General features: G+C 47.2%; 1 long non-coding RNA gene across 4 annotated transcripts; it reads right to left on the reverse strand.

Moving 5' to 3' along the window:
* Positions 1 to 832: 832 nt before the first annotated feature.
* On the reverse strand, positions 833 to 21,338 carry LOC109743693 (uncharacterized). Of its 4 annotated transcripts, none has more exons than XR_006664459.2 (5): positions 21,040 to 21,331; positions 20,815 to 20,888; positions 18,719 to 18,897; positions 12,169 to 12,323; positions 833 to 1,049 (listed from the first exon to the last, which is right to left on the reverse strand). It is a non-coding gene; the product is annotated as an uncharacterized lncRNA (long non-coding RNA). The 4 variants fall into 4 exon arrangements; XR_002228134.4 differs by lacking the exon at positions 833 to 1,049 and adding an exon at positions 9,453 to 9,710; XR_012187302.1 differs by lacking the exon at positions 833 to 1,049 and adding an exon at positions 10,277 to 11,681 and having other exon boundaries at positions 12,169 to 15,435; positions 15,573 to 18,897; positions 21,040 to 21,338.
* Positions 21,339 to 23,874: the final 2,536 nt, after the last annotated feature.

Raw genomic sequence — 23,874 nt, forward strand, 5'->3', positions numbered from 1 at the left:
CGGGATGCTGATTCTTGCAAAGAGAAGGAAACGCTTCTCTCTTGTATTAAGTCTCTTCACGCGACGACAAGACTCCGTTGGTTTGGATGAAGGGGGCTGGTGTCGGGGATATACCCCGCGGCGTAACCCGGCCGGAAGTATAACCCGGCCGGACTGGACGACTCACTGGTAACCCGTTCGGAGCTTGGCGATTCACGGGTAACCCGCCCGATCTTGGCGGTTCATTAGTAACCCGGCGGGCGGGTCAAATGGATGACGAGGCCCAAGGCCCAGAAGGCCGGTTCACGTTTAATGGTGTGGGCCGGTTTATGAGGAAAGCACAAGAAATATTCCCTTACAAAGGAAGCAAGACTAGGACTCCACTTGTAATAGAGTAATCCTAATCCAACTAGGATTAGTCATGTAAACCGCCCCTTCAACATATATAAGGAGGGGCAGGGCTCCCCAAAAAGAGAGAGGGCAACAATCAATAATCTCTAGGGCTAGACACAATTAGAGGAGAGCCGGTTTATGGCGACTCCCTCATGAGCGTAATGAGATCTAGCCTCAAACAGCATGTAGGGTTATTACAGGATGATGTTTCCCGGGGCCCGAAGCTGTCTAAATCCTCGTCTTGTGTTGCGTCTCTCGATTCCGCTCAACCCCTCTCAAGTTACCACATAGATGCATTGGCCTCGCGACTAAGTCCTCACCTTAAGGACATCTGCCGTGACAAAACCACGACAGTTGGCGCCCACCGTGGGGCCTGCGCACGGTGGTGTTGAGTTCTTGGAGGGAGCTTTTCTAGGGTTCGAGAAGATTGCAATTGGTCAGATAACAAAAGGCGGGCACGGAAGGATCTACATCAACTTCGAATTCATCAGTTGAGATTAAAAAAGTTTCAGTGTCCGCATAAAACAGATCAAAGGGAAAAAGTTTCTTTGACAGCGGCGTACATCAGATATGGGTGATCCATCGTATGGTTTCCGACTCACGGGTGTTCGTGAGAAATCTCGCAAAGCGATGAATCCCAACGCAATTTCCACATCAGCGCCGTCGCACTCAGCCAGCTGCAAAAGTTCAGAGTACAATACATCAATCATCGTTCTATGTGCCAAGACAAATTGCTACTGTCAACACATCAAATCATGGGTCAAATCTGCTGTATATTACGTGAAGAGCACAAGCTGCAACCTGACAAAGCCGGAGTTGCAGAAGCAAGAAGTCCGAGTCGTCAACACGGTCGACACGGAATCAAAAGCAGATTCGTCCTCCGCATACCAAAAAATAAATATATACAAGTCTAAGACTGACCAAATACATCAACGGGGACGGGGACGGGAGTACTTCATCCCAATGGACAGGTTCCTTTGCCAAGTGCTTGCACGTTTTGGTCAAAGGGTCAACGGCTTCAACGATTTAGAAAGAGAGGATGGTCAATCGGCCCATGCGCTGCCTTGGTAGTGACAAGCCGACGTGCGCCTTCGCCGACTCGTCGCGGAGCACGTTTCCGTCTCAAACACGGTTCTCAACCGCAGGCCGTCGCCTTATCGCCCTGCCTCCTCCGGCCCTGAATCTGCAGCAGACCGCCGCCAAGCCGGCCATAGTCACTAATGCTCACCTCCGTCAAGCTGCTTCCTCTGAGCCGCTCCCGGATCGTCCCGCCGCCGTCATGGTTTGCGGCGTCACCGGCCCTGTTGGGCCGAGGAGCCGACCCGCCATCGGCCGCAGCGCCCCGCGCGCCTGTCTTCGCCAAGCGCACCGCGGGTCACCTCTGCCGCACCGGTCTTGTCATGGCCTCCTCCGTCCTCGGCCCGCCCGACGTCTCTGAGCTGCCGCCAGACGTCTCAAGCCTCGTTAAGACACAATACATGTCTGGCAGGGCCAGAAAGGTATTTCCCAGATTAAGAAAACGGATCATATGGAGTCGGGTCTCGAAGAAAACCTCAAAAGCTGTCTCGCCATGAAGACTTAAGGATCATCTGTCGTCTGGGCGAATCAGGTGCTATTTATCCTATTTATTTTTAAGCACATATTAATTCATCCGAGCAAAACTACTTTGCCTTGCTGTGTTTTATATGCTGGAGAATTATTCATTACAAAGTGGCATTATACTGCGGAGATGGAGGCGTACCAACATCATTCGGCACAGGTGGTCGTCCTTACTCAACGGACTCCCGCACCGGCTTACAACGTCGTGGCCGACTCGCCCGTCCGCACCAGCTTACAATGTCGTGACCGATTCATCTCTCCGAGCCGCCTCTGATGCTGTGATCATGGGTCGTTCACAAACATCAGCTTCACGGACGAGTGTGTTGCGGTCCAATTTGCATCAACATGTCGGCTGAATCGCCCGTCCGCGCCGCCTTACAACCCCACGGACGAGTCGCCCGTCCGCCCTCGCCGTCAGTTCATGTGTCCGCGCCGGTTTACAATGCGAAGGACAACTTGCTCGTCTGTACCGTTGTACAAACGCCGCGGCCGATTCATCCGTCTACTCGCATGGCCGACTCGCCCGTGATTGATTCCAGTTTCAACATGGTGATCATCAACTCCGCGGTGGATATTTTCTTGCTTAACATATCAGGTGAAATTCATCCATTATATTTTCATATTATGTATTGCTTTCTTTAAAAAGAGCAATTACTCTGGCTTGCTAGTTTTCCAATGCAGGACAAATTGTCTACTGCAAAAAGGGATTATTATATCGCTGAGCTATTGGATAACCCATGCCGGTTTATATCGTGGTCCAGTCTGCATCAACTCGTCAGGACTGTGCGAATTACCCAATAAAGCGTGCACAGGTTGTCCGTCTCTCGCGGCCTGGTCCACATCAACATACCGGGCCGCACCTGTCTGCATGAGCTGTTTATTGAGTATGAGCAAGTCACAGCTTGGGTAGCCCGGTTTTCTTTCAAATTGGAGGCAAATTATCATCAACCGCCGTTTGCACTGGATGGCTCAATGGGAAGGCGCACAAGTCGCCGCCACTACAGTTTTGTTAACTTCAAATCGCCAGTTGGAAGGAACCATTGGCCGAGTTGCTGACACGGATCATACGAGATCATTTATAACCCGCCGCAGTCACCTCAACCTTCTGTGGATTCACATCGTGCTATCAACACCAATGATATACAAGTTATGCCAGCTTATATCACGGTCAAGTATGGAGAATCTCAAGCCAACTTCTCGAGTCACCTTGAGACTCGGGGGCTACAATGATATGACTCAGCAAATGTTGCCGGTTTTCAGTGAACTCAAGAACCCCAGGACGTTGGAGGGAAAGATAACCCGGTCCCGGAGGCTACTACCATATGGATGAAAATTTAAAGGCCGTCAGAAAATTTCCGGTTTAGAAAATATATGACAGTTACAAAAACCCGGCTTAATGAAGAAGGTCCGGGTCATCAGAAAGGATTCCGGTTTAAAATCCGGCTCAAGGGAAGTCAGTCTCACTGAAGCTCTCGAATATCCGGTTTACAATCCGGTTCAAGGAAAATCTGTTCTCCCACAAGGCTCTGAAGCTCTCAAATCCGGTTTAAGAATTTCCGGTTCAGAAAGAATTAATCTCTCGCAAGTTCGAGTTTAAATGCCGTCAGAAAATTTCCGGCTGAAAATAAAGATTCCGGTTTAAAATCCGGTTCATGTGAAAGATGTCTCCCACAAAGCTTTGAAGCTCTCAATATCCGGTTTAAAAATCTCGGTTCAAGAAGAATTTATCTCTTGCAAAAAGTTAAAGGTTGCCGAAGAGGGCATGTTGCCATGATGCGCGGTTCAAACATGGGTATTCCGCCTTATTGGCTTATCATATTATTGATCACTTGGGGGCTTGGTCGTATCCGAACCATAGCTACACCTCTTGATCGGCGCAATGCCACAAAGTCACTTGGGGGCTTGGTTGTATTCGAACCATAGCTACACCTCTTGGCTGGCTCAAAAGCCACGACAGTAAGTCACTTGGGGGCTTGGTTGTGTTCAACCATAGCTACACCTTTTGGCTGGCGCAATGCCATTACTTAGGGGCCAAAGAGTGTTGTCAAGAACAACTCAAACATAGGCACCCGTTGAGCACAGCTCAAAATGTTGCTTGGGGATTCTTTGCTATCGCAATGAACAAAGAAATCTACACTTGCAATAAGCTATCAAGCCGTGGCTTGGAATCCTGGTATACACACCTAAAACCCCGGGTTAACCTGCCTTCATTAAGTAAGTCACTCATACCAGGTAAGCCTGGTATGACCCGCCAACTTGACAAGTCAATCGCATATGACCCTGAACTTGTCAATGATAGACCGGCGATTGGTTAAAGCTGGAGGACCATCTTAAAAGGCTTTGTGAAATGGTTTAACTCAGTGGCCTGGCAGCCCATGAAAAGCCTCGAATTTGGGGCCTGGCAGCCCATGAAAAGCCTCGACTACAAATTTTTCATATGCTTTTGTTTGCCAAGTTTTTTCTCTTTTGGTGACATTTATAATGTTTTGATAAACCGGTGTTCATTAAACCGGCTTGACTTTCAACTACAAGTTGTCAGTACATGATCAGTTATAATCCGGTGTTTATTAACCGGGTCTGGCTTTCGACTATAAGTCGCCAGTATATATTTGGATTGCGCCATTGGAATCATGCGCTTATAAATCATTGGATTATATTATTCAAATCTTTAATAGCCAACATGGCTGGATTTTTATTATGGTTATCAATAGCCAATATCATGATGGAGGTCTTCAAAGTCGCTTCAGCGCAATGGTTATTATTTTATTAATGGACATGATTTATTTTTACGATGGAGAGAATAGTCCCGAGTCGCTGCAGGCTCACGACCCGGCGCTTGGGGGCTACATTATTCAAATTGAGATTACATCAAATATGCAAGTCCCATGTCACTGCCAGCATGCATCATGGCACTTGGGGGCTAATGCAAAGTCATTTTTTTGCTCACTTTATGGATGACCCGACTCGTCACATTGTAATGAGCCGGCCCTTGGGGGCTACCAATTGCTCCTGTCAACAATTCAAGGTACACAAGTCTTAAAACCATTATATTGAAAGGTCCATTGCTCAGTTGGTAAAGCACAAAGCTCTTAACCTTGTGGACGTGGGTTCAAGCCCTACGATGGAAGCTACATTATAAGATGTTATTTTCATTGAAGTATATATCAAGTCCCGGTTCAGTATTATTTTACTAAGCCGGCCCTTGGGGGCTACACTGATTGAAGTTTTTATAAGCAATTACAAGTCCCAGGTTGCTGCAAGCATGACAACCCGACACTTGGGGCTACATATATGGAGTATTCAGTTTATATGATTGAGATGAACAAACCGGATTTCTTCAAGGTTGAAAACACTTATTGGAGCAAGTCTTAAGTTATCACTATGTTCTCCTCTTAAGACTTGGGGGCTACAGGTATTATGCATATAAAGGAGGAACGTCTTCAGTTTATCAGTTTTGAGCAAATCCGGAAGATCAATTACATGACCCGGTGTCGACAACAATTATGACCCGGTGCCATCAATATTTATAAACCGGTAATTTTGGTAATATTAAACCGGCAAGTTCTACATCTTCAAACCGGTTGAATATCAGATGAGTATTTCAAGACCAATATTTCTTAAACCGGCGCTTTGGAAGCCGACTCAAGTGGATTATTCTTCACAATATTTCTCTGTGAGAAACCAATGTCAGCAAATTGAGTATGAAGTTGGCTTGTTGACCCGGATTTTCTAGAAGGAGGAAATGACAAGGACTTAAGGATGATCAAGTGTCGGTTTATAAGAATATTTAAACCGGAGCACAACCCGCCAAATTTGTTCTTGTGTTTATGTTGCAGATCAGTTTAACATGGATAAATCCAAATTAAACTGGGGGCTAATATCGGGGATATACCCCGCGGCGTAACCCGGTCGGAAGTATAACCCGGGCGGACTAGACGACTCACTGGTAACCCGCCCGGAGCTTGGCGATTCACGGGTAACCCGCCCGATCTTGGCGGTTCATTAGTAACCCGGCAGGCGGGTCAAATGGATGACGAGGCCCAAGGCCCAGAAGGCCGGTTCTCGTTTAATGGTGAGGGCCGATTTATGAGGAAAGCACAAGGAATATTCCCTTACAAAGGAAGCAAGACTAGGACTCCACTTGTAATAGAGTAATCCTAATCCAACTAGGATTAGTCATGTAAACCACCCCTTCAACATATATAAGGAGGGGCAGGGCTCCCCAAAAAGAGAGAGGGCAACAATCAATAATCTCTAGGGCTAGACACAATTAGAGGAGAGTCGGTTTATGGCGACTCCCTCATGAGCGTAATGAGATCTAGCCTCAAACAGCATGTAGGGTTATTACCGGATGATGTTTCCCGGGGCCCGAAGCTGTCTAAATCCTCGTCTTGTGTTGCGTCTCTCGATTCCGCTCAACCCCTCTCAAGCTATCACATAGATGCGTTGGCCTCGCGACTAAGTCCTCTCCCTAAGCACATCTGCCGTGACAAAACCACGACAGCTGGGCTCACAGATATGAGTTAGAGAGTGCCCTATTGGATTTGCATAAGCAAGAGGAGGTGTGTTGGCAACAGCGTGGTCGTATTTCGTGGATTCTTAAAGGGGATTCTATTACTGCTTATTTTTTCGCCATAGCAAACGGGCGTCGTCGGAGGTGTTCCATTTTTAGGCTCAATATCAATGGGGTAGTTGTGGCCGACCCGTGGTGATTAAGGGGCATATTTTCTCTTTCTTCTCTAATCTTCTGGCTGCTAAACCCCGCGCTGATGTCAGGATCAAACCCAACCTTTGGGGTGTGGGTGAGAGGGTTTCCATGGAAGATAATGTCACACCCATGATCCCTCTTTCCCATGAGGAAATTGACTTGATGGTCTCTTCGTCCAAGGCTAACTCTGCCCCTGGCCCGGATGGGTTTTCGATCTCTTTCTTTCAGAAGTTCTGGCATGTCCTTAAACACCCAATGTATGTTGTTGTTATTGGTTTTTGTTTGGGCACTGTGGATATCTCTAGGCTTAACTATGTTGTCATCTCTATGCTTCCCAAGGTCAAAGGGTTGATTCCATAAAACTGTTCAGACCGATTGCCTTGATTAACAACATTGCTAAATTGCTTCTAAGCGTTTGCCACGCACCTTTCACCGGTTGCCCATAAGGTCATTGGGCAACAACAATCTGCGTTCATTAAAGGACGCTTTATTCTAGATGGTTTCCTTAGTCTGCATGAGATCATCCATGATCTGAAAGTTAGGAATTGCAATGTCGTGGCGTTCAAACTGGATTTTGAGAAGGCTTATGATTTGGTTAGCTAGCCCTTTCTTTGTGATGTTCTCCTGGCCAACGGATTCTTAAGGCTAAATACTTCCCTACCTCCTCCCCTCTCATGTGCAACTCGGCAGGTACCCCGGCGGTGTCTCAGTTCTGGCGCCAACTTCTCACTACCAGAGATGACTTTAGGGACCTGGTTAAATTTTTTTTTTGACAATGGTGCCTCTGTTAGATTTTGGCTTGACTGGTGGGGCGGGGGGTGGACTTTGGCTTTCGCCGGGCCCTGTCTCCTGTAGAGTTGGAGGATTGGCACCATCTTGTTGCTCTCCTCCCTGCGCTCTCGGAGTCTCGGGATGTGGTCTCTTGGCCACATTATGTCTCTGATCGCTTCTCTGTTAAGTCATGCTATCGTGTGTTGTCTTTAGGTTCGGTGGTTAACAAGTTTAAGCCTGTTTGGGCGGCCAGGATGCCGCCCAAAATCAAAAAAATTATGTGGCAGGCCATGCGTGGCCGCTTGCCGGCTGTGGATCAGATTAAGAAACGGCATGGGTCGGGCTCGAAGTTTTGTGCCCAGTGCTTTGAAGATATGGACCACATTCTCTTCCGGTGCCCTTTGGCTAAGTTCTTTTGTAGCTATCTTGTGAGTGGTTGACCATGTCTTGGGCCCCGAATAACTTTGTTGAGCTCGGTTCTCTCGCCTCCCCACAGCTGGGCCAAACCAGGAGGCTGTTCTAGTTCAGTTTCTCTGCCATGTGTTGGACTCTATGGACGGCCCGTAACAAGTTTACCATTGAACACGTGTTTCCTAACAAGGCAGTTGACTGTTTTTTTTTTGCATGGTAATACGTGTCTCATTTATATAGAATAAAGATCAAGTTACAAGGCACGTAAGCACCGACCATACATGACTGAAAAGATAGGAAAATCCTATGTAAAATACCAGCGCCTATCCCTTTCCTTCAATACCACCGAAGCGGCCACCAAAGGGTAAGAAGACAGATCACCTCTTCGCCCAAGCTCGACGCGGCTCAATCGCTGATCAGCAGCTTTACGGACCTCCAAAGTAGTTTGCCAAAAGCAAAACCATAGCCGTTGAAAGAATCAGACCGGGGCAACATGTCCCCGGACACGCCATCGAACTTCAGAACTAACACCCTCGCATGACGACGACGTCGGAGAAGGAAACCAGAACTGCCCACCTTCGACCACAGACCCAACACAAGATACTCCATCTTCCAGTTGTCACTTGCGTAGACAACCGCCTGCGCGTACTCCTGAACGACGAAACCTCACTGCTCCACCATGACGTCGGAGACAACGCCACAGCAACGGGGACAGAGCAGAAGGAGAGACACACCTGATGGAGTCGCCGCCGCCGCCTCATCAACACCATTCATGAACCCTAACGTTGTCGATCTAAGGGATCAACAGAGACACGATGCCATCAACTCCGAGACGCCGCCATGAAGGACACCGCCGGTGTGGGAGTGGGGTTGAGGCAGATTTATTCGTCCGGGTGCCGCTCCCACCACACCAACGACGCACCACGACCTACAAATCCAAAACCTAACTACAGAGCGGAGGAACGGGTTCCCCCTCCCTCCTGCCGTCGGAGCAGCGGCCGGAGGGAGAGGGGGCCAGCGCACCGGCCGGTGGAGATCGGAGGAAAAGAGTCGCCTCGCCCTAGTCGCCTGGTGGCGGCGGCGGCTAGGGTAGGAAACGATAGCGAGCCGTATCCCGCACGTCCTTGGTGACGTCCAGCACGACTATCGTCCTGCGCTTTCACTTTCGTGGAAACTCCGAGGCAGTTGACTGTTTGTTCCAATTCCTTATCCTTTTGCAACAGTAGAAGTCTCTGACTAAGGACGGCGACAAGGCGGCTGTGGAGCTTCTTATTTCCCGCGTTCATTCTTCGGCAAGCACTATCCTGGGCGGTGATCGTGCCGGTCCGCAGCAGCCTAAAAATGTGTGTGATCAGCTCTCCAATGGCTCCTGGATCAGGGTCCTTGGGAAGAAAGGTTTCTCAAAAAAAGTTCTTCTCGAAGAATTCGTCTCCCTCTAGATCAGCCTGCAAAGCATCCCTCCCCTGTCAGTTGGCCCTAGTTTTCGTTGATATTGGACGACGGATGAAAAATATTCATCCAAATCAGCATGCATCGCTCAACTCAAAGGCTCCATCCCAACGCATGCCACTTCAATGATTTGGGAGGCATATATACTGGATCCAATCGCTCAAAATAAAATCCTTACGGCGGACAACCTAGCCATTTGAGGTTGGCCTCATAACCAGTCATGCTTGTTGTGCCACTACACTTTGAGACGGGTCAACATATTCACGTCACATGCCCTTTCTTTCGTGCTATTTGGAACCTGGTCCTTGGGCATTGCAACTTCTACATCACCGACATCTCCACCCCAACCGACTTTCCCAACCTCGTCTCTTGGTGGCTTCATGACTCTTCAGAGGCGTTTCTGAAAAGGAGGAGAACTCAACATGATCACCATTTACATTATTTGGTATATTTGGAAAAAGCACGACAACTGTAATTTTTAAGGGATCTACAACTCAACAGCCGGAGTGTTGTCCCTCACTTAGGAAGAACTTTCGAAAATTCGCCCTTCAACGGCTGTAGCACTGTAGTCCTCCTTGGCTTAGCCTCTAAATCCAGAGAGGCTGCCTCCATACACTACACACCTTAGCCTTCAAGTAAAAGTCTTTGGAGGTGCCTCTAAGCTTAGCGTTGTCTCCAACACTTTGGGCTGATTAAAATATTCAGGTGCCCCCGGTTGTCAGCCATAGTAATAGGTGGGTTGGTTGTTATAAAGACATTGTATTTTATTCAATTGTGGGTCTAACTTTGAAACTATACTAGGGGCAGCATACTGCAGAGTTTTCACCTGAGAGCAAGTATAATAAGATGATGTGGGCGGGTTGTAAGATTTTAAATACTATACCTTTTGTTGAGTTGGATGAGAGAGAAGAGAAGCGCGTTGTAGATTTATAGCCGGATGTAGCACGGGCTCCAAGAAGTCGAGTGAGAGTGTATGGTGGGCCATGTGATAAAAAAATAGTAATTTCTTGTAGCCCACTATTATACATGTTGGTTATTACATTGGTTTTAAATGATATGACAACATGTTAAGGCCATCAGTAGGCTATATTATTTACCATGTTCTAAGCTTTGAGGAAGGTCGATGCCTCTAAACACTGTGATGCTCTTAAGCTTCCTTTGTCTTGGCTTTATGCAAGCGGGTAAAGTCTGAAATAAACCTTGAACTTGTACAGCTTGTCAAAATCAAACCCTAAACTTCAAATCCCTGAAATTGGCACCATATACTTTCTAGTCCCGGTCAACACCTGAACACGTTTGGCACACCCAGAAAAGATTGATCCCGACCGGGATCACAGACTACTCTCACTGACATACCAGCCCCACATGTCATATTCTTCTTTATCTTCCTGTGACCCCATTTTCTTTTTCTTCCCATGCTAATCTTCTTCATGTCCCAGAAAAGATTGATCCCGACCGGGATCACAGACTACTCTCACTGACATACCAGCCCCACATGTCATATTCTTCTTTATCTTCCGGTGACCCCTTTTTTTTTCTTCCCATGCTAATCTTCTTCGTGTCCCTGATCAATCAAGCCATGCTCACGTGCTAGTGCGTGATTGTACATGAATCGATAAAGTCGTCATTGTACATGAATCTCCAACCGTCCCCCACGAGTCCCCTCAGGACAACTTTTTGGGCACCGGCGGAAAAAAATGCCCCAGTCGTATTTCAGGGTATTGTTTTGTGCCGGATTTGTCTCAAAAATCATCCAGCGATCCCACCCGAAACCCAGCCTACCGGGGGGCGTCTGGGGGCGTCGGCGCTATCTTTTGCATGCGAAAACCCCACAAGTCAGTCTCTTTCCTCACTCTTTCTCCTCTTTTCCTCACACCCGCCGTGGAACAGTCCTTCCCAACGCGCCCAACCACGAATGCCAGCACCTCCACGGCCGTGTACCGACGCCGGCAGCCACGTCGAAGAAGTCGGCCACGCGCGCGTCGGGGTCGCCAGCGCGCTGGCGCAGTCCGGCCTCGAGCCTGGCGAGCAGCGCGTCCCCCGCGCCTGCCCCGCAGCGCGTCTCCAGCCCGTGCAGCTCGACAGACTGCATCCCTCCCGGAGGAGCACGCCAGCCCGTGCAGTTCTCCGCGACCTCCGTGCGCCGCATGGCTGCACTGGCTGCAGTCTTCACGACCATTCTCCGGCGCCGAGCTCGACTACATCGCGTCGCTGGACCCTTTCAAGGACGCCGAGATGCTCCGGGAAGAGTTGCCATCCCTGATGATCCGCGAGTTCTCGTCGACGGAGCCCCGCGCCGCGGCCACATCCTTCTCCTCCGGCGGGGCAGGGGCGACGCCCGTCACCATCAACCACGCCTCCCGCAAGTGAGCTGAGATGGACTAGGAATTAGTAGTAAATTTTCGTTTTTCAATTTCAGAGGGCAGGCTTCAGCCTGTTAAAGCATGCCCAGTAGAATCGCCACTGGTTCCGACTACACGTATAAATTCAAGGTTTAAAATAGACTTTAGTCCATGCATAAACTCTCCTTTCCTCTGATACTTTTCATGGAAGAAAAAAAAGGCAGTATCCTGCCAAGCATCATCCGTGGGTGTTTATTGGCTTCCATGGTGAGAGTAAGTCAACTCAGTGTCTCCTAAAGCTTCACATGACATAACTTAGGATAAATGATGATATAATCATTCCACGATAAATAAAATTAAGAGTTGCGCTACTCAATTAAAAAATGATAATAAAACCATTTGAATATGTTGGCCAAAAGGACCATGCTAATATGCATCTTGTGGCTTTTCCTAATTATATAGAGTTCATCGTTTGGTCCCAGTTAGTCAATCAATAAACCCCGAACAATAACTTACCGCAGCACAATGTCCATTAGCTCTTGCACATCCCTTTGCCTGGTGGACTTCAAACTCTGAGTCATGGTCAGCCTAGCAACCATAACGAGTCTTCTTTTGATCACAGGGTATCAACAAACTTTTTTAGGAAACCTTGTCATGAGGGAAGGGTCCTCCTGCGATTTCATAAAGAATAGAGATAGCCCAATTTATAAGGAAAATTAGGCCAAAAATTAGGCAAACACGATTTATTAAGAGACAATCATGTAAAAAAACCACAAAGAGAGGAAAAGGAAACTAGAACAACAATGCCGACATTGTCGAAGCATGACCTCCACCGCCAACATGCCCTCAACCTGAAGAGAAGCCTGTGGGTTCTCCGGAGATGCCCTCAAGAAGGAAACGATACCCATGGGCACCGTTGCCATTGAAATCATCCCTTGTCAAAGTCTTAAACATTTTTGCCTGGAGCCACCGAAAACCTCCACCCCCTCGCCTAACCTTGAGAAAAGGTCATCCATGATATAAACCACCATGACAAGTCTAAGAACCGACCAACCTTGTTCTAGTGGAGAGGAGGAACCCTTCAACAACTGCTCGAAAAGAGAGAGCACCAACGTGTCATTATCGCTAGTACCCATCGAGCCCATTGAGAACAATGTTTTTGTCCAGGGCCCTACGCCCCTCTACTTGCTCGAGTCCAGGGAAGGGGACTAGCCGTTGCCCGCACCGCACCTGCAATAGCAGACCGCCCACGCCGCACACATCGCCCCTCGAGGCGCCGAATGGTCCACCAGTTGCTACCGCGGGATTCCCTCACCGCCAGAGGCTAGACAAGAGGAGCAAGTCCCGTTGTCATCAGCTCCGCCCGGGTTTCACCCGGTTGAGTGACGGCGAGCGAAGAGGCGAGGTAGAGGGGCGGGGAGGGAGGACAGAGCCGCCGCCACCCGTGTCGTCTAGGGAAGGGAGTGACGCCGACATTTAAGATCCAAGGTATCAAATCACAAATACACATTCCCCCAAAAAACATAAGCAATCCCCAAAAATACAGGGGGTGTTTGGTTTCAGGGACTTTTTTGGGTTGGGACTAAAAAAAGTCCCTAAAAGTCCCTAGCAAACCAAACAAGGGGAACTTTTTTAGAACATTTTACTAAAAATCCTTAAAAGCACCTCCTTAAACGTCTTATTCAAAAAGTCCTAGGACTGGAAAAAAGTCCTATGACTAGAAAACCAAACACCACCACAATCACACAACACACGCACGCCCCTCCCACTCTCGGAATCCCCTGTTCCTCCCACAGCCAGCTCCATCCCTTCCCTCCCACACGAGCGAGACGCGAGACATGGCTAGGGTTTTCGTCAGCGCTGCCGCCCTCGCCGTCGCCGCCGGCCGCGCCGTCGCCCGCACGGCCTCTCGAGCGGGCAAAGGGCCTCTTCTCATGGGCGGCGGCATCATCACTGCCTACGTGTACCGCGAGCACCTCCGCCGCCTGGCCCGCCGTCTCTTCGCCTCTACTCGCGGGCCACATGGAGCTTGGTGGTGAGTCGTCCTTCGATTTCTTTCCTTCTGGTTCGGTTGCGATAGCTTCTGCTGACACGGATCTACAGGACCAAGGCGAGCCGCGCGGACAACAAGGGGGCGCGGAAGGTCCAGCAGGCGGCGCACCGCCGCTTCTACACAAAGAAGTTCGGGCCGGCCCCCCGCTGAATATCAGGTTCGATTTGTTTCCCGATCGTGTGTTCCGGGCTGGTGCGGCTTGGGGTCTAGACGTGATCAATTGATTGAGTGGGTATGGATGTTGGAGGTGATTTGCACGTGCGTGTGGTTTAGATTCGAGACAGCAACGTTTTAGGACTTTTGCCAAATTCGGCTGTAGTCAAACCAATAAGGAATGAATTCTGGTCGGCCTGCCCACTACTGCAATAGGCAACAGCTTACCAACCTTCCTATATGTCAATCTCACACCTTTTTTTAACCCAAAATGGATTTTGTGAAATGTGTAGTCAAGTATGCAATTCAATCGACCGGTACATTAGATTTTAGATTTTCGTGATTTGGTCGTATAGTGCATAAAGCCTTGACAAGAGATGGTGTATTGCTGTGCATCTCTGCTTGCTTTCACTTGAAACTGCAGGATTTTGTGTGGGCAGCATGGTGTTGTTCTGCCTACTGTTGCTGAGAGCGGTCCTGCATAATTGATATCATGGAGGATGGGACATGTCTTGCTTTAAGATGTTCTGATGCAGTGCAAAACCTGCCCTCCATGTACAACTTAATGTGTTACCTTTTCTTGAGTACAAGCTCTACTGTTTACATAATGCATTCTTGTATTTAGGAACGGAGAGAGTATGAATACATGTTTTCACAATTTTCTCAAACTTGGGTATGGATTTATCTAAAGTTTCAGTTATGGGCTATATTTGACATGAGATCAGAGCTTGCATTCTTCTTTGTCGTGACAGCAAGCGTACAGTTTTGAGATCTTGACTGTACAATAGTGATACGAAGTAGGATATTTTCTGTTCACCAGGTGGCCTGTGGTGGCTGATGGTGGTGATAAAGATGGTTTGTGAATCTATTAGTACTGTCGAATCTTCTTGTTTGAGACGGCTTGTAGTCAAATCCTGCTTTTGAGTTACGGTGTAATCAGATGCAGCGTAATTGGGTAGCGGGCCAGTGTAATTTCGTTTGCTTGTGCTGGGCCTGGGCGTGACGCTCCTGGCCTGGAGCCTCCTTTGGTCTGCAATATCTTCTCTGTTCCTTTTCCTAGACCAGTAAATGCATCTTCTGAAAGTGGGTGGCATCAAGCTTCTAGTCACTATTTGCTTCGCTAACCTTGCCATTCAACTCCGGTCGATCACAACTCCCTGTCATGCTCAAACTATTACTGTGATTGGTCATGTTCATGGATATGGTGTCATATAATCACGCATATCTAATAGGCTCAGTCCTAGTACTAACTACTAAGTATATATGGTGTCATATAGTCACGCATGTCTTAGGCGACCTGTGAGCGCTTCCTCAAATATCTGTGGTGGGGTTATTAAATAGCTGTTCTTCAAATATCTGTGGTGGGGTTATTAAATATTTCCAGTTAGTCTCGCTCATGTTTATTTTTCTGACAGTCGACTCATTAAATTCTTTGGTCCATATCCAACCGGTGAGACCCATCAAAATCAATACGACAGTAAATTCTTTAACAACTGTGAAGGCTGCACCAGCAAATGAGATCAAGTCTTTAGACCGTGAATTCTCTGTTGGTCGGTCTGCCTGTAAATACACCAGACCTGAAAGATTTAGTGGGGAAATCTATGAGATCAGGTTAAGTTACCATTACATCTAAAAAATGAACATGTAAATACAACAGATAATTTTTTTTAATTCAGTCTCACCGACATAAAAACAACTTCAATAATTAACTAACCTGTGAATCCATCCATTGGTCTCTCTGAAGTCTCTCTGAAATCTGAACCATTAGCCTTCATCATTGCAATCAGTTGAAGGGTTCCTCCCTTTTGTTTGCTGTATCTTGTTGCATCATACAATTTGATACTTCTTCTATTTCTGAACATACTTGTGATATTTGGTGAAAAGCAGCTACATGTGATATTTGGTGAAAAGACAAGCCAGTGATGAATCAACCTAATCTGTATTTGTACCAAGTTTTAAATTGATGTGAATCTTTTTCTATATGAATAAGGCCTCCTTTGGTTCATAGGATAGGAATATTATAGGAATTAACCATAGGAAGTGAGATGACATGTATCTCAATTCCTATAGGGAAAGAGATGTCACTTGATTCATAGGATAGGAACTTTTCCATTACATCTAGGCTATTTTTTTTCTTTGAAATGTGATGGATTGGTTCCTATCCTACATAGGAATATGAATTCATTAGTACAAGCCAAAGAGCTCCAAAATTATTTTTCCTACAAAATTCCTCTAAACTAAATGTTTTCACAATTTTTCTCAAACTTTGGTAAGGATTGTTTGTGACGTTTCATTTATGGGCTATATTTTGCATTCTTGTGATGGCATCAAGATCTATGTATGATATTTGCTGAGTTGGAGAAAAAAAGAAGAGAGAACGCTTCTCAATGTGCGACACAGAATGTACTGTACTTGCCGCATACGTTTCTGGTTTGCATATGTTGCAGATGAACTTGATCTCAGTCCCTAAACATTTGCATATGTTTCTGATTTGTGCAATGTACAATACAAAGTTACTGAACAACTCGACGCTGTAAATTCTTTGCTATGTTTTTCTCCTCTGTTCATTGTCCAAAGTTACTGAACAACTTGTTCTTATAAATTCTCTGCAGGCTACCGGAGAAGGGCATATGCAAATGGACATAGTAGCGGACAAATGGGTGGTTACAAGTTGAGATAAATTTTGGGTTAAAAAACTTGTGGGTTTACTCGAATCCCTGCTATCATCTGATTATCACTGAATCTGAGACTTACGCCGTCGTCTATTGCTGTTGAATCAGTGGACAAATGTGGTGACTTTGATGACGCTGGGATGGAAATTTTTGCAATAGTAATCGAATTATGCCGTCATCTATTGCTGTTGAAATATGCTGTCAAAAGTTGTTTGGATGTCATTTGGCATTGACCTCTTTTTTGAGCTAGGGTATAATCAGTTGCAGTGTGATTGGGCAGTGGGCTAGTGCTATTTGGTTTGCGTTTGCTGGGCGTGACAGCTCCTGGCCTAGAGCCTCGTGATGCATACAGGACCGTGTTCGGTTACCCTCCAGTGGTAGCCCGGCCAGGACCTGTCACGGCAAGTGATTGGCTTGGAGGCGCTAGGTCCTAAGGTCCTGTACAATGCAAGGTGCTTGGAGTAGGTGCTTAGAGAAATAAATCAGTTTTTCTTTAAGCATCAGTGCTTATTTGTAGAGGGTAGACGCTTAATTAAGCATTTGTTCTGTAGAAATAAGCATCTGTGTTTAAAAAAAGTTGGTTTATTTTACTAAGCATCTCCCATTGTACAAGGCCTAATTCGGCTTAGCTAGCAGCGACATCACAGTTGGCGTACTTGCTAGTTGAGCAGCTATGTCACCCTTCCTGACATGGGACAATTGTTTGATGGAGATCTTCCCCCGACGGATATGGTAACCGTCACAGAGTTAAAGAAGACGACGCCGGTCAAAATTAACACTAGATCATAGATTTGATCCGCATCAAACTGAGAAACGTTGTCAGGTAGTTCAAAAACAGAGAGAGAACGTCGTCGTCATGCCATATAAGACCCAATAATAAAAGGGGAATTTTTGTTTATGCCACTCTTAACTTCCAACCATTTTGCATCATAATTACCACTGTAGTTTAGCTGGAAGTAAGTTGCCTGAAAATTGAATTTGGCTATGGCGGCCGATGCAAGAGACTGCACAGGAGAACCACCGACAAACAACCTAACGACGAACGACCAAGTCGACATATGGCTCACGATCGCCATAATTTATGGAGGGCACTCGATAACCGACCGTGTTGCCTTCAAATATTGAGGCTGGGAGGGCCAATACGACACTTGCTCCAACCAAAACAACTAGCACGGTAGGTAAGTTTCAAGTTCTTCCTCCCGGCGTCCCACATGGGATTTGAAGTAGCCCAACCTTCCAAGCACCACCGGCGACGGGCATCCAACCAGTAATGCCACTCCATCGGGTTGCCATGGCCGGCCCGTTGCATGGCCGCCACGCGCGACATCATCTCATGGCTTGCGTATGAGCTGGTTGAGAGGAGTTGTGCGAGCAACCGTGATAGTCTGAGCAGTCGAGAAGCGCACGAGCAGCCCACGTCAACATTTCTCACTGGGGAACATGCCCTTACTGCTCGTCGTTTCCAGCCTACCCAAGTGCCTCCTTAATGGCACTCATAGCGGTGTATAAGGACACCGCCCTCCCCTATCTTGCTCCGATTCTCTTTGTGGCACCGCCCATTCTCATCTCGTCTGCTTCCAACCCCCGAACATCGTCTTCGATGGCACATCCGGAGAGTTGCCCCTCGTCTTTAGTTTTCGGGATGAGGAAGAGGAAGGCAGCACATGAACCCTCTATCCCCCCTTTGGGAGCAGATGGACCTTTCCTGGAGGAGGTTCCGCAAATGGACGCACAAATAGAGCTAGATTTGGGTCCCGTGCCTGCAGTTGCAGACGAAAGGCCGGCCTGGGCCACCACCGCCAAGGTGCATTTCCAAGCCATCAAGGTCCATTCCCGCATTCTACGTAGGTGGTGAGGGTGGCAGTGGTCATGGAGGTGGTCATGGCCGCAACTAGGCAGTCCATTTAAGAGTGGCACAAATTGAATGGTCAGAATGTAGATTTTCCATAGTAAAAAGGAAGACCGGGTATGAAATGGAAATCAAACAAAAAAGATTGCTCTACGGAGCATGTCAACTATGTGTTCGCCATATAGCATGATATTTAGAGTTGAACACTTTCAAATGCATGGCTAGATGAGAGCAGATCTCGACAGAGCTGGAGTAACTTCTATGACTTAAGGAATACAAGTAATTGAACTACCAAATAACCAGGTGGGAAATTGTACAGTGTGATCATAGCATGTGTACCTTTTTGTCGGCACTTCTCCATGTACAAATTGACGCGGGGCTACTCGGCAAAAGTTTTCATCTTTATAGATCCATCACAAATATTGGGTGACCGACGGGCCAATGAGGAGCTCTACCGCTGCACAAAAGCTCAACATGCCAACGAACGGAAGCGAAGCTACACCCCATCCTTTATTTACCTTCAAAGGGATAACAAATGAGGACAAAGAGAGAGAACAAACCTAGATGAACTAGAATTCTATTAATCGGTTCCCCTTAATCGCTAGTTGGATACGTTCCTAATTTGATAAGATTGTCATGACTGTTTAGTGGACCAACCTTTCGAAATAAAAGGGATGGAGGAAAGACGAAAGGATAACATGACAAGGCACACATAATACATTTTCAGGTTAATAACTCATTGACAGAGATAAAATGCACGCAACAATGCTTATCGCGCTGAGGTCATATGAACTCGCTGTGGCTACACCAATGATTTCTTTCATACCTACAAACCCACTACATATACATTAATAATTAGAATTCCAACTCCTAAGTATCCTGAATGAGAAATTTCCCGTTTAAGATTATTGATCCATTGTGCCTGGTTTGGCACCTTTTTTTCAGGAATATGTAAAGCTTTTGTATCATTTCATTGATTTTTCTTTTGTGGGTATATCATTCCATTGATATGGGAAGAAGTTCAGCAGTTTACATGATGTAACTCGACTTTCTAATTTTTACCCACCTGCGCGGTCCTCACAAATGGTGCTCGCATGCATGTCAGTTCTGGTTCGTGATTAGGTGCCATGGTGCAAAGGTACCTTGTTTGGTGCTACGTGATATGTGACCTGGAGCAACACAACTTCGTTTGCCCGAACAAGCTAGCAACCGAGCCACCAATGAGCTGCCGTGATTTCTCCGGCAATTGCCACCGGCCACGCTGCTCTAATCCACATATAAGGGTCTAGTAAGAATACCATTTCTCAGTGGCGCATAACCGACGGTGCTGCAACTGCAAGTGCACCACACCGGCTACCGATGCTACGACCAGTGATGCGACATGCTGCAAGTCAGAGCTGCCAGTGCTGCAAGTGTACCATGTCGTCCATCGATGCTGCGATGGTTATGCAACACACTGCAAGGGCCGAGCAGGGAGATGCCACCGATGGTGCAACAGAGAAACGTGGTGATGCAAGTGGAATGCGCCGATGCTAAGCTTCTAGAGCATGATGAGTGCTGCTGCGAGAAGATGGTTGGTGCTGCTGCAAGGTACGGCATCGGTGTGAGCCAAGCTAGCGGGGGTGTGCAGATGTTGCGAGCGGGAGAAGCAGTCCTGCCAGTGTGGTGAGAGAAGACGACACAGAGCAGGAGGTGCGGGCGAGAAGGCACAAGGGGTCAGCGTCTCCCAAAAAACATATACCGGATGTTTTTGTCTCGACAAACAACATATCATGCATACTATAACTATTTTTGTCTACACACCATGAACCGGGGTACGAATTTACAACTGGGGCTCTAGCGCCCCAGGAAAGAGTCTGACTGTATGGTGCACATCCCCGTTTTGAAAAAAGAAACATGTTTCTGGAACAGCTCACAGTTACAATATGTATTTATCACTGCACCAAAATTAATATATAAATTATACTTATACTTATATATATGTAGATTGGAAGAAGGCAAGTATAGTGTTGGAGCGAAAATGAGCGGAATGAATAACACAACAACAACAAAAAAGAACTATTCACAGCTAGATTTGCTTTCATTTATCTGATTAGATATGGGATTAAACTTCTATAACATTACAGGTTCATGTTGTATCGAAGTCAACAAATTCTGTCCAGTTTTTTAAAACTTGTGTTGTATTGGTGCACCAGGGTTGGAATCGACGCAGACAAGCATGTAGAGATAACCAACAAACAGTTAAACACCATGGCGACAGATTAAAATCGAACAAACTAGCAAGCAAAATCTACAATCGGACAAGAATACAGCCAGGAACACGTGAACAAGCCGTGTTTATGCGTGACTATGAAATGGAGTAGCCTGTTCATAAGAAACAGAGCGGAGGAAATCTCTGAGAATCGCCACATAAAACAGAGGCAGTAATGACAAACCTTTATTTATGCACCAAAAAGGGAACGAATGATCCTCGAGCAATTGCCGCGCCCCCTCCCGGGCCGAGAGAGATCTGCAGGATTGAAAGAGGAATTAGGAACAGAAAGAACGTGAAGATTAGCACGTCGTAACCATGCAAACACTTCCGGTGAGAGGTGGATCTGCCCGAGGGAAGATTACAGGGCATCACAGCGGATTCATCACGGCGGGGTCGTGGCTCCTACCTGCTTGAGAAGATCACGCGGAAATAGTCTAGGGTTCGTTCGTTCATGAGATCCGCATAGGACCTGGATGGAGCGAGAGGCAGAAGATAAGGGAAGGGGGGAAAGAGAAACGAGGCATTAAAAAACTGCCTGTACGTGAGCAGAACACGGCTCCAGCCGAAACCAGCGGCTGCAGATGGGTCCGGCCCCTTCGCTGGCCCATGTTGTCAGTGGCCACGGGGTACGTGCGTCGGTTGGTTCGTCTCGAGGCTTCGTTCCGACCGAGGAGCGATCTGAGATCTGACCCCGGATACCGGCACGGAAAGAAATTACCAGAGCCTGATGCAACCGAGTGCGCTTCTTGTGGAGGGGATCGGCGGTGGCAGCCAGGCAGGTCCCATCGGACCGTGGACATTTTCTCATACTAGTGCGAGAGATATTTATTTGAAAAAAAAAAAACTTGCAACGCGCTGCGCGCAGGTCTAAACCTGTTCAAAGTGCTATGCTCCGATTGTAAACTTGAAACGTCGCGTGACAAAAAGGTCACATCACTAGTAGAAAAAGAGGCTTCCATACGCCCCATTAGTCCTTAAAATAATCGAACCGCGATCAAAGAGGTCTTTAGTCGCGGTTCGGGAGGAGACCCGCGACCAACTATCTGGGCCCAGCACGCTCGGTCGACAGCTGGCGGACGGGAGGGGCTTTAGTCCCGGTTGACCTGGCCAACCGGGACTAAAGGTCCTCAGGCTGGCCCGAAGGCCTTTAGTCGCGGTTGGCCAGGCCAACCGGGACTAAAGGCCCATCCCTATATATAGGACTCAGCTCACTTCACTTAGCCACAATTCAGAAGGGGGGTGGTGGGTTTGCTTTTGGTTCCTCCTATGCACGCAAGGTGTTCGATGAAATGCCCGAGAGCATGAAACAAACATGATATGAAGTGTCCGAGCCACACTTGAGCTTTCTCATTTATTTTTCCTCCGCGATCGCGGTTAGCAACTTGAACCTTTCATGTGTCATTGATAAAATATGCATGTGTGTAGTTTATTGTTTAATTTGTATTATTTCTAGCTAGTTAGTTTAACAAATGCATGATGGTTAATTATATACTTTATATAATAATAATGCATATGAATCGGCAATGGATGTACGGTCCCCGACTCTCCGGCGAGTTCACTACGGGTTTGAAAGATTTCCTCGTAGTGGCAAATGCGAACAAGCAGCGAGGTTTTATTATCTGTCCATGTGCTGTCTGTAAGAATCAGAATGGTTACTCCTCCTCAAGCGACGTTCACATGCACCTGCTTCGGCACGGTTTCATGCGAAGCTATAATTGTTGGACCAAGCATGGAGAAAGAGGGGTTAGAATGGAAGAAGATGAAGAAGGGGATGATATCGATGACAACTATCATGATCATTTCGGTGATACTTTCATGGAGGATGATGCTGAAGGTGGGGAAGGGTTAGGTGAAGGTGAAGAAGAGGCACATGATGAGCCCGCTGATGATCTTGGTCGGACCATTGCTGATGCACGGAGACGCTGCGAAACTGACAAGGAGAGGGAGAATTTGGATCGCATGTTAGAGGATCACAAAAAGTCGCTGTACCCAGGATGCGATAATAGTCTGAAAAAGCTGGGCTGCACACTGGATTTGCTAAAATGGAAGGCACGGGAAGGTGTAGCTGACTCATCATTTGAAAATTTGCTGAAAATGTTGAAGAATATGTTTCCGAAGAATAACGAGTTGCCCGCCAGTACGTACGAAGCAAAGAAGGTTGTCTGCCCTCTAGGTTTAGAGGTTCTGAAGATACATGCATGCATTAACGACTGCATCCTCTACCGCGGTGAATACGAGAATTTGAATGAATGCCCTGTATGCACTGCATTGCGTTATAAGATCAGAGGCGATGACCCTGGTGACGATGTTGAGGGCGAGAAACCCAGGAAGAGGGTTCCCGCCAAGGTGATGTGGTATGCTCCTATAATACCACGGTTGAAACGTCTGTTCAGGAACAAAAAGCATGCCAAGTCGTTGCGATGGCACAAAGAGGACCGTAAGTCCGACGGGGAGTTGAGACACCCCGCTGATGGAACGCAATGGAGAAAGATCGACAGAGTGTTCAAAGATTGTGCAGCTGACGCAAGGAACATAAGATTTGGTCTAAGTACTGATGGCATGAATCCTTTTGGCGAGCAGAGCTCCAGCCATAGCACCTGGCCCGTGACTCTATGCATCTACAACCTTCCTCCTTGGTTGTGCATGAAGCGGAAGTTCATTATGATGCCAGTGCTCATCCAAGGTCCAAAGCAACCCGGCAATGACATCGATGTCTACCTAAGGCCATTAGTTGATGAACTTTTACAGTTGTGGGGCAGACCTGGTGTACGTGTCTGGGATGAGCACAAAGAAGAGGAATTTGACCTACGAGCGTTGCTTTTTGTAACCATCAACGATTGGCCTGCTCTCAGTAACCTTTCGGGACAGACAAATAAGGGATACAATGCATGCACGCACTGCTTACATGAGACTGAAAGTGTACGTTTGGGTAATTGTAAGAAGAACGTGTACCTGGTGTTGGAAATATGCCCTAGAGGCAATAATAAATAGGTTATTATTATATTTCCTTGTTCATGATAATCGTTTATTATCCATGCTAGAATTGTATTGATAGGAAACTCAGATACATGTGTGGATACATAGACAACACCATGTCCCTAGTAAGCCTCTAGTTGACTAGCTCGTTGATCAATAGATGGTTACGGTTTCCTGACCATGGACATTGGATGTCGTTGATAACGGGATCACATCATTAGGAGAATGATGTGATGGACAAGACCCAATCCTAAGCCTAGCACAA

The sequence above is a fragment of the Aegilops tauschii genome, chromosome 1, assembly GCF_002575655.3.
Source record: "Aegilops tauschii subsp. strangulata cultivar AL8/78 chromosome 1, Aet v6.0, whole genome shotgun sequence".
In the NCBI taxonomy this organism is placed as follows: domain Eukaryota; kingdom Viridiplantae; phylum Streptophyta; class Magnoliopsida; order Poales; family Poaceae; genus Aegilops; species Aegilops tauschii.